Genomic DNA, 16,461 nt, shown 5'->3' on the forward strand with positions numbered 1-16,461 from the left:
ACCACAGAAACATATTTTTTTCCAGAAGTCGTTGGTTACAAGCCAGTAGACAACCACAGACAATCCCAGGAGGAATGAGGCTCTGGTCTGATTTTCATGCATTACTTAGTATTTCCCTCTTTCCAATCTAACAGCTGTTCAAATGTGCAGAAATAAACAGGAACACTTTGGGCAAAAGCTCTTATCCTCATCATTCATGCCTAGCTCCAGGTCTCTCTATCTTCCTTTGTCCAGGGTCCTACTTCTAATCTGACCAAGGTCATCCCACAAGAAATCTGAACCTCTAAAAGGCACTAACCATAGTTGCTGTGAGTGCTGCTGCCTCAAATTATTTCCCTGCTATGGTGACACCCAGTTAGAGAACAACAGGAGTGTCCCAGCATCATGGGTACAGGGTCCCCCATCCCCAGCTTGGAGAACTGAGCTCCAAAACCGTGCGCTCAGCTACCAGATGCTCTCCCAGCTGCAGCTTCTCAGACGCTTTCTGGGGACACAGTTTAAGCGACTTGCAAGCACCCCAGCCCACCCACACCCCACTTGGAAGGCTCCTAGTTCACCACCCCTGCTCTGCAGCGTTGCTCCCCAAAACCTCCGCCAGCGCACCCGACCTCCCTGGAAAGTTGCTCGCGCGCGGTGGAAGGGGCGTCATCGCCTCCTAGCAACGCTCCTAGCAACCGGGTAACATCTGCTCCCGCTGGTCCAATGCGAGCCCAGAACGAACTGCGCGCCCGCCTAGCGTGGCCGAACCCCGAGTGAGCGAGAGGCGCTTTGGAGACTAGAGGAAAGGACCTGCAGGAAGCCCGGGCAGCCAGCTGAGCTGCTGCTAAGGCTGCTGCTGCCGCCTTGGCTGTCTCTGTCACCTCTCTCTCTCTCTCCATCTGCACATCCCACTGTCCGAAGAGTGACAGCACCCCGAAAACAGGAGGGAGCAGCGAACCCCACTCTTGGACCAAGCAGCTGCATGCCTCAATCTCCCTCCGGGTGAGTGGACTCGACTTGCAACGGAGTCAGTCTTGCAAGGGACTCCTGCAGCCAGGTGCCTCCTTCTTGCACCTCATGTATTTAAGAATAGAAGATGTTTGGAGACACCCACCCCCTTCCAACACCAGGCATTGGAAAGTGGCAAGTTGCTCTTGCAGAATTATCAGATTTGATGATGCTTTTTTTTTTTTTAAGATCTGGGGGTTGGTTCTTCAGGATGTCATTGTGTTTAGAGTTGTGTTGGGAAGTTTGCAGCCCTCCTTGTTTGTTCTTGTTTTGTTTTGTTTTTTTAAAGAGCCTTTGACTTTGTTAGCTAAGTACATTTGGAGAGCTGGCCGGTGCAAGCTCCCAGCTGCAGACTAAAATGACATAGCATAGTGTCGCTTTCCTGAATCAACACGTCTGAAGAGCAACCTTCTTTTTTGAAGGTCTTGCTCTGGAAAGGGTCCATTTGGCCGGAGCTAGCCCTTCACTGAAAAGTAACCATAGTAACTCACCTCTTTTTTAAACGGGATCCTCCTTATTGGCTGCCTATCTTCCTTTGGAAAGCTCATCTCTCTAAATATAGACGATGATGAGATCTGGAAGCATACATCTATGTAGAAAAAAGGTGCCGTTAAACATGGCCTTTGGGGGCCGGGAAGGTGGCGCTGGAGATAAGGTGTCTGCCTTGTAAGCGCTACCAAGGAACAGACCGCGGTTCGATCCCCCGGCGTCCCATATGGTCCCCCCAAGCCAGGGGCGATTCCTGAGCACATAGCCAGGAGTAACCCCTGAGCGTCAAACGGGTGTGGCCCAAAAACCAAAAAAAAAAAAAAAAAAAAACATGGCCTTTGAAAGGAAAAAAACAGTCTTGAAAGGAAAAGTGCCATTTAGCTATTTAAAATCTTGTGAGACGCGGTGCAAATTCCACAAAATGACTGAAGAAGTCTGTTTTGACTAAACTGTTGGGTTGTTAACTTTAGAGGGAAAAATGCCCTGAAGTCATACAAAATATAGCACTCAACATCAAATTGCATAGCATTTGGCTCTGATTAGGGGGAGCATCAACTCCCCCCCACATAATTCTTCCAAAATAATTTCCAGTAAATATTGGTGAGAATAGTACTTCTTTCAAAGTGCTGGAATAGCTAAGCCTCCTCCTATTTAAAATCCAAACTGAAGCATATTAAAAATTCATATTTTAGAAGGCTTATCTGTTTGATCTAGACCGACTCCACCTCAAAATTTTTGATAGTGTCTTAGTGATTCCTTTTGACCTGATAGCTATTTCAGAGCAAGTTTTATTTTCCAGTGTTATTTGTAAGTGTATCCTTGTTCACAATCTCAGGTGACCATTCATGAGCCCAAGGCTGTGAGAAATGCTTGCTGTGCAAAGGGGAACTCTCACCAGATATTCTGAAGCTATCTTAGAGATATACTTTTCAGACTGATTCAGCATTACCAGGTAATCACTAACTCAAAAGCAAAATACTATTTAAATATGTATCAAGAAATAAAATGCTAATGTAGCATTACCATAACTTACAAGATCAATATAAGGCTCGTTTATAGAAATGGTTGCTGGGTACAAGTCAATAGTGGTTTTCTGGAGTAAGGACATTTGTGGGTTGGCAGATTTTCTCCTTAAAGACCCAATGAAACAGGGGAAGAAGAGATTAGATAGACTGGGTCAGGGACCATGTCAAGAGAAGCCTGATGGACTTACTGATGCATGTCTGAATGAAGAAAATGAAGAGACGTCTTTAAGTTACAAAAAAAGTATTGTGGTATTTTTTAATTTAATTTACACTGAGGTCATGATGATAGAAACTCATGAGTGTTAAGGATTTTAAATTCATTTTCAATTTTGATTCTTTCATGGATAGAATCTTTAATGAGTTCTCAGCCCTTTAGCATTGTATAACTCTTCCATTTACTGAGCTATCTATGTGTAGTTCCTAGGTTCCCAGCCTAGGAAATTACCTCTGAGTTCAATAAAATATGCTATGTGTTTTTTTTTTTCTTTTCTCTGACTTCCTTAATCAGACAGCTAATTGTGCACCTCCCCAAAGAAACAAACCTATTTGAAAAATTACCCTAGTGCTTTTATATATCTTTTATATTTCAAGAATTTAATACCACTCATTTCCATTATCACTTACTGAAGTTTCTTCAGTTTAACAGTTTGAACATTAGAGGTGACCCTTCAACCATTAAATGTGTTAGCTTTAGCACTACTCACCCTTTTGCTGCTATCTTCATCATTATTACTATATTTTATGATGGAAAATAAAACCAAAGAGAAAAATAAGATTTATAGACAATTACCATGAGATGTATCTATCATTCTGTTCATGCTATCAATCTGAGGAAAGTTTGAGTAAAGAAACTGCTGGTTTTGTCTTATGTATATATTTTTTGCATTAGTTATTCATATCATCCTATTTTTGTATACTATGCATATACATTTGGAATAATTCAATACTCTTTAATTTATGTGAATGAGTCTGCCCTTTCCTCAAGATCATTGTCAAAATACAAATAGTCAAATGTCAAAGGTTCTTAAATTTTAATTTTGATTCTGTAATGAATGTATAATGTACAGAGTATATGTTGTGCAATATTTATGAAAAGGTCTTTTAAGGAGTCATGAATCAGCATGCATTAGGACTATTAGCTTTAAATATATAAACTAACTCAATCTATCATTATAAGCATTTAATACTAGAGGCATTGCTGAATCCCAACATAGAGTGTGAAAAAAAATCCCACCAATGTGTATTTAAGAATCTTGTACCAATTAATTTTAAATTCAGCTTTGCTTATATAATATGAACACACACATATATAATAAATTAAAAAAGAGGCAGTGACACTTAGGGCTACAAAGCCTTAGAAAAGGCTGAGGGAGATCAAGCAATGCTAAAATTGAAACTAATATAGAACTTTCCTGTTTGGAATATTTTAGGTTTTCCAAGTGTTGTATTTTATTTCATATTACTTTCCTGAAACCTAGAAAATGTTTTGAAAAGGAGAAATATTGAAAGATTTGAACAAGATCCTGCGTCTCTTGCCTCTTTCCACATCTGGACTCTCCATGAGGAGTCAGGCCAGCTGGCTCTAGTTATCAAAACACCAATATCCAACAAGAGCACTAAGCCAAGATATAACTAGTTCAGATTTCTCTATTTGTCAAAGCAAACTAGTTCATATGCTGTTTGTCAGATGCTTCAAAAATCCAGAAACAGTTAAGTCAAATAATAATTTAATAATGAGCAAAACCATTTGCACTAAACTGAGAGAAGTTTAAATTTGGGGGGGGAGCTGATCCTGTCAATCATTTTATTCTATCCACTTTTTAGCATATTTTATCTGTCTGAAGAGCATCAGTATATATATTTTAAATATTACTACTTTTAGTCATGCAATTATTGTGTAATTTTCCCTGATGAAATCAGGTTAATAACTTTTATCTAGTATATTGCATTTACTCTCAGTAGGGGTGATAGGAGGATCTTAATGAAAAATATTAAGGGCCTGATATGTTCTGTTCAATATTGTAATACAATTTTATATTTGGAAAATTAAAAACAATATTTTACATTGTACAATACAGAATGTAAGGTGCAGTAACAGTATTTAGATCTATTTTTGGCAACTCCTGGCAGTATTCAGGGGTTCCTTCTGGCTCTGCACTCAAGGATCACTTCTGCTAGGCTTGCTTAGTGGATCATTGATGTACCTGTCTATGACTGAACTTAGGAAGTCTGTGTGGAAGGCAAGTACCCTAATTATTGTACTATAACTCCAGTCCCACAGCAGAAAGTCTTGATCATAGGTAGAGATACAACAGTATTGTAAATATTACTGATTCTCATAAAGGAAGAAAGGACAGACTTGAAGTGAGAAATCTCCTTTGTAGTGGTATAGCACACAAAGTATTGTTTTGGATTGCTTTATAAAAACTATATAAAATAGTATGAGATAGAGACATCAAAAAAAAACTAGGGATATTATCAAAGAATCAATTCAAGAATAAGAGCATCAGGGGCCGGTGAGGTGGCGCTAGAAGTAAGGTGTCTGCCTTGGAAGCGCTAGCCAAGGAAGGACCCTGGTTTGATCATCCGGCGTCCCATATGGTTTCCCCAAGCCAGGGGCAATTTCTGAGTGCTTAGCCAGGAGTAACCCCTGAGCATCAAATGGGTGTGGCCCAAAAAACCAAAAAAAAAAAAAAAGAATAAGAGCATCAATTCTATATATACAAACTTTATACAAAATAACTATATATCATTTGCATATAGTTATATCAGATATAAAGCTCATTTCTTTATATCTGATGTGGGAATAAGACCACCTCAAACGGAGAGGCTGTGCTTAAATTTGAACATAATGTTAGTTAATGAAGTACCTAGAGATATTTATAAGATAGGTTCCATGTAAAATAAGACTATTTTTCCAAAAGATAATTTCAGATGATTACATAATTTAGGTATCATACGAATGAGGGTAAAGGATCCCAACCTGCAGAACAAATTCTCATGTATTTTTAGTGTATGAAGTTGATTTTAGTTCTTGTACTTTTCTCCAAACCTCCTAGAATACCTGGATAGATTTATTTTTGTGATATGTTCATACCCATAGCCATATAAAAGTGGAAGATAATGAAGGTGATGTACATCAGGTTTTTTTTTAAGTTCACTTTCTTCAATATATTAGGGTTTAAAGCACAGCCACAGAGTGAGATCTATAAGGAAATTACAGCATCTTCCTAAATATGGTTGGTAAACTATTTCTTGGAATTTTTATCTAGCAACATGATTGATTTGTCAATTTTACTTGATTCATTCCTAATTTCCACGAGAAAAGATAAAGTGAAAGGAAACATCATCTTAACACAATGTGCTTTGGAAGGGCCATAAATCAGAAACTTTACCCACAGAACCCAATCACACACATTTCTTCTCTCTCATTAGTGGCCAGATCATGCAAGAAGTATTGTTTTGGGACAGCATCTAACTTAACTTCAAATTACATGGTAGATTTGAATTGCATGATGTTCTGTTTGGTTTAATAGTCATGACCAATGGAATAAGAGGAGTGAGTGAAACTGGAGGAACTTTTATTTAATAGTTTATGACTGTGTTAGACCCTACCGAGCAACATAGAATTGCTTGAAGAACCCTTTCAAACCAATGGCTATTGTTATCTTTTGAAGTTCTTAGGGAAGACTTCCAAAAACTTCCTCTTATTGGTAATTTTGAGCTACCAATAGAAGAAATATTGTGCTAGGGATGGATAATAAATCTACAGAAACTGATTGCTTCATAGATAAAAACTGATTTTGAGTCCATGGTAGGAAGCTCCCCACAAATAGTGGAACAGTGCTGTTAGGGTAGAGAAGGAACCCCTAAAACACTGGTAATCAGAATTGATCATGCTGGACAAGAACTGGTGCTGATCAGATAAAATAATAGGCACTGTATCTTCATTATCAATAGTGCAAATTACAGTGCCTATAAAGGAGGTAAAATGGGGGAGAGAGAAAAGAGGAGTAAAATGTCTGTCCCAGAGGCAGGCAGGATGGGTGGACGAGAAACTGGGGACATAGGTGGCAGGAAATATGTACTAGTGAAGGGTGGTGTACATTGTAAGACTGAAACCCAATCATGAACATCTTTATAACCACAGTGTTTAACAAGAGGGGAAAAAAACCTGCTACAATGGGGCTGGAGCAAAAGTACAGTGGCAGGGCTTTTGCCTTGCACACAGCTGACCTGGGCTTGATCACCTTCATCCCATATGGTTCCCAGAGCCTGTGAGGAGTGATTTCTGAGCGCAGAACCAGAAGTAATCATTGAGCACCACTGGGTGTGTCCCAGAAACAGCAACAACTGGTATTGATTTTTACTCCTAAGAAGCAAGTTATCCAGAAAGGTGCTAGGCAAGGGATTATGAGAGACATAATTGATGGTATATTGCTAAAAGCTAAAGGCAGAGCATGACCATTTCAAATGTAGCATGTTTATTACTAAAGATATGTAATGTTTATTACTAAAGATATGACAAATGTCCTACTTATAGCACAGTACTACTAATGAAGGGGGCACATAACCTTGTTTTTAAAAGAGTGAAGTGACTGTTTGTTGAACAGAAAAAAGGATAGATATAGGACAGACACTCAGGAACTCATTTTTAAGCAACACCGAGTGAGGCTGGAGAGATAATTCAGGGGGTTATGTACTTCCCTTGCATGCATTCGATCCTGATTCGATTCTTGGCACTGCATGTGGTCTTTAAGAGAAATTAGGAGTGATTCTTCAGCACAAAACTAGGAATAAACCCTCAGTGCAGCTGGGTGTGGCCCAAACACAAAACACAAAACTAAAACAACAGCAACAACAAAACCCAAATTAATCATTTTATTTCATTAAAATGTGGCACAATGATATTGTTTTCCACTTTACTCCGTAAGAAAATGTAGGTCCTTTAAATGATGTAAATGATTAATGATTTAATAATTAAGGATGTAAATTAAATGGTGCTCTTTAAAATAGCCATCTTGGGGCCGGAGAGATAGCATGGAGGTAAGGCGTTTGCCTTTCATGCAGGAGGTCATCAGTTCGAATCCCGGCGCCCCATATGGTCCTCTGTGCCTGCCAGGAGCAATTTCTGAGCGTGGAGCCAGAAATAACCCCTGAGCACTGCCGGGTGTGACCCCCCCCCCAAAAAAAACACAAAAAAAAAAAATAAAATAGCCATCTTACTGCAGGTAAGGCATTTGCCTTCCCTATGGACAAACCAGGTCTGATCCCCAGAACCCCAGATGGTTCCCTGATCTTACCAGGAGTGATTCCTCTGTGCAAAGCCAGGAGTATGCCCTGAGCATCAGGTTGTGGCCCCAAACAAAAGGCAAATAAATAATATATATTGTCCAAAAAATAGGACCAGAAATTATGTAAAAGCATTTTAAGCCATGTACTTAGAATAGCTGAGTGACAGTAGGCTAGCTATAGATAAAAAATAAGATCTTAAGGAAGCATTTTCCTAAGTTTTGCTACCAGCAAAACATTATTTAGATAGGAAGGAATACATAATCTTGAGAGCTATTATCAGGTAATACCATATATTCAGGGAAATTGATGAGAGCTTGGAAGCCAAGATCTATGCTTTACTGTAACTTGCTGTTGATCAGAGAATGGAATCTCTAATTTATGTCCTCCATTAGGTCAAACATTTGTTTGTTTGTTTGTTTTCTGGTCTGTGGCTGCATGTCTAATGAGATAATGAGACGGTCTCAACTTTGCTTTTGCAATATATTGATCAAAGGATTATGGTGAAGAAAATTAAAATCGTACCAGAATTTAGATACATTAAACTCATCACCTTATTATTTTACAGTTTTTGACAAAAAACAGACGACTATGACACCAGTTATATTTTTACTATCGTCTGTTCCCTCAAAGTGTTTGTAAATTAATTTGCTGATGATCTTTTCTTAATGTACTGCCCCTGAGCCATGTACCAAATGAAATCACTTGTACAATAATACAATTTTAGTTGGCTGGAGACAGTGGCAAGAAGAACATTTGAGCAATTGTTAATAATTGTATTTTAAGTGTTTATTTAAAGAAATGTGTATGGATTGTACTGACAGAGCCCTGATTAGGGTGGGATGGTTATTTTGCATTCTGTGAATTAATTTGTTAGATTTGAAATTTTGTGTTATGAAATATGTTGAGACCATGAAGATTTATTGTGTACCCAGTCGTTACATTGAAAAACCATATAAGGGGGAGGGCAGAAAATATCTCAAAGGGTTGAGTATATGGATGCATGCAAGAGTCCTGGAGTTGGAGTTGGTCTCTTGAGCACAGAATCTTGAACCTCCCTACCCCCTTAGTACCACGGGTCTAGCCTTGTAGCTTTTGCCCCCAAATAGATTGACCATTTTGCCTTCAGAGATAAGTTTAGATTCAGCCCGATTCAGTTTTATAATTTGTATGCTGTTCTCAGAGCACATGGTACAGAATATGAAGCTGTTATTAAGAAAAGTAATTTTATTTATTTTTATCTATTTCATCATCAGTGTTATTTAAATAATAAATATTCAATTCTGGTTGAATTGCTATTTTTAGTTACAAGAGAATGAGCTAAACAAATTTACATATATATTTCTTGAATATATTTCTTAAAGTATAAACTTTAATTCTCCAAAGGGCTATTAGATGTTTTAAAAACAATTCACATTTTAATACCCCAAACATTATACAAAGGACAATTAATTCTTGGAGTTATTATACTACCTAGACATTTTATTTTTCTCCTTCCTTCCTTCCATGCTTCCTTCCTTCCTTTTTTCCTTCCATCCTTCCATTCTTCCTTCCTTCCTTGTTTTCTTCCTTCCTTCCTTACATTCTTCCTTCCTTCCTTGTTTTATTCCTTCCTTCCTTACATTCTTCCTTCCTTCCTTTTTTCCTTCCCTTTTTCTCCCTTCCTTCCTCTCTTTCCCTCCCTCCATCCCTCCTCCCTCCCTCCTTTCCTTCCTCCACCCCTCCTCCTTCCCTCCCCTCCTTCCTTCCCTCCCTCCTTCCTTCCCTCCCTACTTCCTTCCCTTTTTCTCCTTCCCTCTCTCTCCCTACCTCCATCCCTCCTTCCTCCCTCCTTCCCTTCCTTCACCCCTCCTCCTTCCCTCCCTCCTTTCTTTCCTCCCTCCCTCCCTCCTTTCTCCCTTCCTTCCTCCTCTTCTTCCTTCCTTCTCCTTCCTTCCTTCCTTCCTTCCTTTTCCTTCCTTCCTTCCTTCCTTCCCTCCTTCCTTCCTCCTTCCTTCCTTCCTTCCTTCCTTCGCGTGGTGGTGTTGATTAGGGATTACTCCTGGATTTGTGCTCAAGAATCACTACTGGTGGTATTCAGGGGACAACATGGGGTGTTAAGAACCCACTCTATGTTGGCTGTATAACAGACCAGTGCCCTACCTGTACTGTATCATCTCTCTTATCCCCATGGACTTTATTTTTCAATTTGACAATTTGAAGCATTCTTTTACAATCTTTTAATTCTCTAATTATAAGCTAGTATCTCTGGGAAGCAAGGTGGAATTGCTTCTTTATGATCTATCTGTGCCCATTGGCATCAATAAGAATTAGCATTTGATTGAATAAAAAACCTTATGCTAGTCACAGTGCCAGTCACTTTTCATGAATTATTTCAGTGATTTTATGAGCCAGTATTATTTCTATCCCCACTTTGCAAATGAGATTTGTAAAGAGTTTATGTAATTTTTTCAAGGTCACACACCTTCAGAAGCAACAGAGCTGGAATTCAAAGAAGCACTTCTATCTAATTTGAAACTTAAAACTGAACTGTTTAGCATATCATAAACCATCGAGTACCTCATTGGTAAAGTTTGGGGGTTGATTCAAGTGACTAATAAGTAGTTTTCAGCCCTTTTTTTGAGTTCCAATCCAGCAAAAAAAAGCCAATGTAAGAACTTATGTTTGCTGTATATTTTAGCTTTAAAGTAGCTAAAAGCATTCTCACAAAATTTGATGTTGAAAACATTTTAAATAGCTAAAGAGCCTGCTAGGAGGTAATTGTCAAGCTGATCCCAGCCGTGAATGCTTTTTCAGTATTTCTATAACACATGGGGGTGTTTTTAAGAGCAATAAACTAAGTAGCTAAATGTGTAGCCCATAGAGTTGAGGATTCACATATAGCATTCTGACCCCCAAGAATTTATTCTGGTTTCATGATCTGATGCTTTTATGTATATCTTAGGTAATTGCTTGAAGATGACCAGATAAACTCATCTGAACCTTGGAGACATTATATATATATAAAGTTATATATAATATAGATCTTAATATGTTAAATACAAATATCTTCCACCACAGTATGTAATACAACAAAATATTGTATCTAACACTTGGTTTAACAACCTGCAACCAGTCCTCAGTTGTATAATTCATTAAAAGTGTTTAAATTGGTTCTAAAATTCTATAGATATTGATTACTTTGAAAAAATGCAGGATTTGTATATAATCGAAATTTCATTTTGAGTTTTTTTAAGCATCCTTTTCTTTATGGTAATTCAGTGTATTTTTGACTGGGTCATTGACCTGTTCTGTTTATAACGCTAATGTTCATTGATGTTTTTTAATGTGAACCCAGAATTTATGTTGAAAAATGATCTCATACTTTCTTCACTATTTAGTTAAAAGGCAGTCTGGCTTTGGTCATGATGATGTGGCATCTGAGCCAGTGTACCCAATGTAGCAATAATAATAACAAAACAATTCAATTAAGCCAATTGCTTGGCATTCTAAAAAGACAATCAGTTGGCTAAATTCTGTGCTTTTAAACTTGCCTTTGTAGTATTACTACTCTTCCTGTCTCATATTAAAACATAGACTCTCTCAAAAATGTAATATCTAAGCCCAAGTCATCAACCTCTCCTAGAAATGAGTGAGAAATAAAAATTCTGTTCCTAACCTAAACCTACCAAATTAGAAACTGGGGGTGGAACCAGCAATCTGTTTAAGGATGGTTCTGATGCTCACTAACAGTTGAGAGCCAATGAGACATCTATTAGTACTAAGTTTTAAAAAAAAATTTAGATTCAGTAATTAGCTGGCTTCATAGAATAACAAAAAAGTTTATATAAGTGTTTGGTTAAGTACTTTAAAAATATATGTAAAAGGCTAGATTGATATTACAGTGGGAGGGTGCTTGCCTGCAAGTTTTAGCCAACTGCCAGGAGTGATCCCTGATTGTACAACCAGCGGTGCCCCACCCTAATATATTAAAATAACCTCCACCCCAAAAAACCCCAACAACAAAAAAGCAAACAAACACACACAAAAATATATAACAAATAATAACAATCCCCGAAGTAAGCTAAAACAAACAAAAACAAACCCCCATAGTAATCAGTCCCTAAGCAATTGTGTTTACTTTTGTTTCAATATATCAATTTTATTCTCCTTTCCTCTAACCTTTTGAAATTTTTTTCAAATTACTTATTAGCTGAGTTTTGTCTATTGAATTCAGGACTTATGGAATATATTAGTAATTTTTTGTCTTCTCTGTAATTATGAATGGTCACACACACATCATCTCTTTTTAGGTTAGACTTGCCAGTGGCTTAAAATTCTTATAAAATTCTGGTTTTATGAAACATGCCATCTCTAATTTAAGGCACTCACTCTGACTTTTATTTAATCTACCATGGTGTCAGTAAAAAATTGGACTCCTGTAGGTGTGATTTTGTAGGCTTTCCTGATAGTTTAGAAAATCCATACAGCTACAAAAAGCTGCAGGCAGAATGAGTAATATAGATGCCATTCAGAAAAAGAAAAACTAGCGGGTTGTTGGAGGGAAAATTTTCCAATGTTTAATAGTTATGAGATTTAATACTTCAAACAAAAGTATTTAATTTTTGTCCTTATTTTTTTATCCAACACATTAATAAACTACTCATTTTGTGAATCAACTGGTTTTCCCACCTAAGGATATTTAAAGGTGTAGGTTCAGTGTAAAGTATGTGATATTTTAACTTTCTGGTGTGACTCCCAGAGGTTGAATGAGTGCTAAGTCAGACTGTTTGTATTATAAATTCATTCAGTGCTTTCCCTAGAAGCTTGTCTGTTGCCTTTCTTATTGAAATTGTCTCTTTTCTGTTATAGGAGCACCACCTAGAGTACACACTAAGAACTTCCTTAGAATCAAATTATTCTTTTAATAAAAATATGCTTTCAGAAAATTTCACTTTACATCAGAATCCTTAGTAGCAATAGTATTAAAAAAAGAAAACAAAGATTGTCGCTTTATATTAGATCTATATATATATCAGATCTATATCAGATCAAGATTTACAATTAGAAATGAACTTAAACCTCCTTTAAGTCATGTGTTAGGAGTATAAACCCTCTAGCCATAAGAGGAAATTGTCTATAGTTATTTCTTTAGAATGTAAAGCATCACTGACTATTTTACACTAAGTTGAGCAACCCAATATTATTTAATGCCCCTTGTAATTACTTTGATTAACTAAAAATGTTATAAATGTGAAATCTTTTTTATTTTTATTTTTTGTGATTCAACATCACTTTGGTATATATATATATATACATATATATATATTGGTATATATGTACATATATATATTGCTTTTGGGACCATATCCGGTGATGGTCATAGGTTACTCCTGGCTATGTGCTCAGAAATTGCTCCTGGCCAGGGGATCAAACTGCAGTCCATTGTCCTAGATAATAGCATGCAAGGCAAATGCCCTACTGCTTGTGCCATTGCTGTGGCCCCATTTAGGGGTATATATTTTTTAATTATGGCATAATGTTAAATAGAGATTTGGTAAGTATTATTAGGAGGCTGTATACATAAGTAAATAAAAAACTACAATTTAGAGTATAAATGTTTTGGATCTCAATGATAGCATTTTTCTGAAAATACTAATACTGACTGCTTCACCATGCGACTTATTGAATACAGAGTATTACATTTTGGGGATAGCAATTCCGTTGACAAGTAGAATTTATGACATGATCTTTGCTCCAATATAATCTGACTTTTCTCCAACTTAATTTTGTTTAGCTTATCTGACAAAAGTATTACTATATACATTAACAACGTCGAAAGTAGCCTACTTTAAGAGAAAATATGCAGAAGAAGAAGATTTACATCAAGATTACCATGGGTATTTTCCAAAAGTAAGTGTTTATTTATTATTTTTCATTTTTTGTCTTCTCAATGGGAAAGGGCTCTGCTTTTAATTTTTTAAAAAATATAGTTAACCGTGTACATAATAAAATACACAGAAATACAAAAGAAAAGGAACAGAATCTAATAATATCTTTCATATGTCAGATATATAGAAACCTACTGTAGGCAGTTTCTGTCCTACAGCCATCGGTGAGATTTTGGTGAATGCACTTTAGGGCGAGTGGGTTGCACAGGTGGCGAAATATGAAATAATGAAACAACACACAGAGTATGTGGAGTCAACACATCTTTTGGCAGGAGTGCGACAAGTTTAATTTTTTGAGCAGGGAGATTTACAGGGGTAAAGCAGCCTTAAGTGTAGAGAAGAATAATTATAATCACAAAGCAAAGTACAACAGTAACAATACCTAAGCTATGGGTGTGACTGTAAAAAATCTAAGTTACAAAGGAGAAGGATACAACTCAAGGCAACTCTTTGCAAGCTTACTTCAAATAAATGCAAAATCAGGATTATTAGGAAGTAGAAAATATCTAGGAACATGAACTTCACTGGCTGTGCTCTATTGTTTCAAAGGCCAAGAAAAAGAAGACAAATCCCTTAAAATGCATTTCCCCTTACTGAGAAGAGTCAATAGACTAGGGTATGATTTCTGGCTTCACCCTTGATTACCAGAAACTGCAGCTGCAAGGACATATTTGAAAAAGAGAAAAAACATTGTCTTTGCTATTAGGGCTAAATATTATCCAGAAAAAGGGTTATCTAGTAATCTTTGGTGTTAGAATTTCTGAGCCAAACTGTTTGATAGAGGCCACAATTTTGCCTGAGATTACAGAGAGTAGCCAAATAATGACCGAAAATGTAATGCTATGCATCTCTTCGGAAATTCCTCAACCATCCACGTAGGGAAAAACGGCGTCCACAACGGGCCTTTAGAGGAACCCCGTGGGGGTTATTTCAGTTCTCCCCACCAGGAAAATCTAAGAATACATCTGGTGAGCTGAGCGCCCCTAAATGTTTATGTATGCCGTGGCAGAAAACTGTTACGGGAATAACACGTCATGACCTAAGACAACAGAATTTGAGAACTGATCTACAGAACTTACTGAAGAAAGTGGGGAATGGGTGAAGTTGGTTGAGGCAAGGGGAGGTGGGGGAACACGCTAGTTGTGGGTGTGATGTTGGACATCCTCTGCATAAAACAGTTTTCTTTAACAGTGCTTAAAAATAAAAAGTGACATAAAATAAATTAAAAATATAAAAACAAATTTGAAAACCATTGGCATTAGCCCTTATTATAAACTTGGGAACGGGATTATAAGAACGAAATAAGCAAATAAAAATATGTGGATGTAATGATGTGTTTGCTTTCTAGCACCTGATATTGCCTGAGGACAGGACTTGCATTCTCAAACTTTCTCTGGAGAAGCTCAGGTTTCTGGAAGACCCGGAAACCTATTTAAGGAGGTCTGTGTTAATTAACAATTTGCTGAGGAAGATCCATCTAGAGACGGAGAAAGAGAGCTATGAATACTTTAAAGAAGCTCCCTGTTATAAGACTGCTTATTCTGATACAAGAAAACGGCTGAAGTTTATGGTACAAGAATGCTGTTCTCAGTCCCTCTATTATGAAGAGCTGCATTCATATCATATTGTGCCTTATGCTTCGGAGAATGCTATTTATGGGATGGGCTATACTAGCAGCCACTTGGAGCAAAATTCTCAGTTGCTTATTTATAAGATGAATTAAAGTAACTGTTAAGTCCATTTTGTTTCTAAATGCCTGAACTGTTTATAGTGAAGATGTCAACCTATGGCACTAGTTACCCATGCACTTTGGATCAAAGATGAGATGCATGCTGATCTGATTGAAGAGATCCCTGGTTATTGCTCAGCAGTCCTTTCTGTTACCAAGTCAAATGATGAAAACGTTACCCTTATTATAATGTAGCTAATAAGTGCGAGAGGCAAAATTCTCCCCTTAAGATACAAAAAAAATTGTATCTATATAGGAAAACCTATATGAAGTCTCTATAGAACAATGAAAATTATTACACTCCCTAATCCTAAATCTGCTATTTAATGGAGAGTAACCAAAAAAAAAATACAATTGATAATGTTTCACTCCATTAGATCAAGATTAAGTGTGTATTGTAAATTTAATTAATTTATGTATATAATGAGAAGAGTAACTTTATTTCTCAAAGGCAAGCATTGTGCCAAATAATTAGAACCATTTTTATACCATTAGAGACAATTCAAGATGGGGCAAACAATACAACCCAATCGCTGAATGTAACAACCAGACTACCCCAACCTGATCCATTTTATTTTTTAATTTTGCCTTGATAGACTTTCCTCTAAAGGTTAAATTTGATTAAAAAAATAAAGAAAAAGCCTTACATATGGGCTCATCTCTTATTTCTAAGAATTGGTTGAAATTTTTGTTGGGCCTTTTGTTAAGACTTCATTGCTTTATTTGTGATGTCTGTTTCATAGGCCGTGATCCTCAGGAAAATGATGATAGGCAAGTAAAATTTGTTTAATAAGTTGATGATTTCAAAGTTCTTGTCTGCCAAAATTGGTAATAATTTAAACTAAACATAAAACTATTTCTTCATCTAAGAGTGCATTTAAGGCTACCTGGGTTAAACTTTTTGCACTGATTTTGTATAATAGTTGATGATTCAATTTTGACAAAATGTTTTAGAATGCTTTTGATGGCAAAGTTTAAATAGTTCCCTATGTTTTGCAATTGAAAAATC

At 36.9% G+C, this 16,461-nt stretch overlaps 1 long non-coding RNA gene across 1 annotated transcript; it reads left to right on the forward strand.

Annotated features, from left to right (window-relative positions):
* The first annotated feature begins 767 nt into the window (after positions 1-767).
* LOC126004145 (uncharacterized) lies at positions 768-15,655 on the forward strand. Its single transcript, XR_007493842.1, has 4 exons — positions 768-981; positions 2,312-2,428; positions 13,570-13,685; positions 15,072-15,655. It is a non-coding gene; the product is annotated as an uncharacterized LOC126004145 (long non-coding RNA).
* Positions 15,656-16,461: the final 806 nt, after the last annotated feature.

This window comes from Suncus etruscus, chromosome 3 (assembly GCF_024139225.1).
Source record: "Suncus etruscus isolate mSunEtr1 chromosome 3, mSunEtr1.pri.cur, whole genome shotgun sequence".
NCBI classification, from domain to species: domain Eukaryota; kingdom Metazoa; phylum Chordata; class Mammalia; order Eulipotyphla; family Soricidae; genus Suncus; species Suncus etruscus.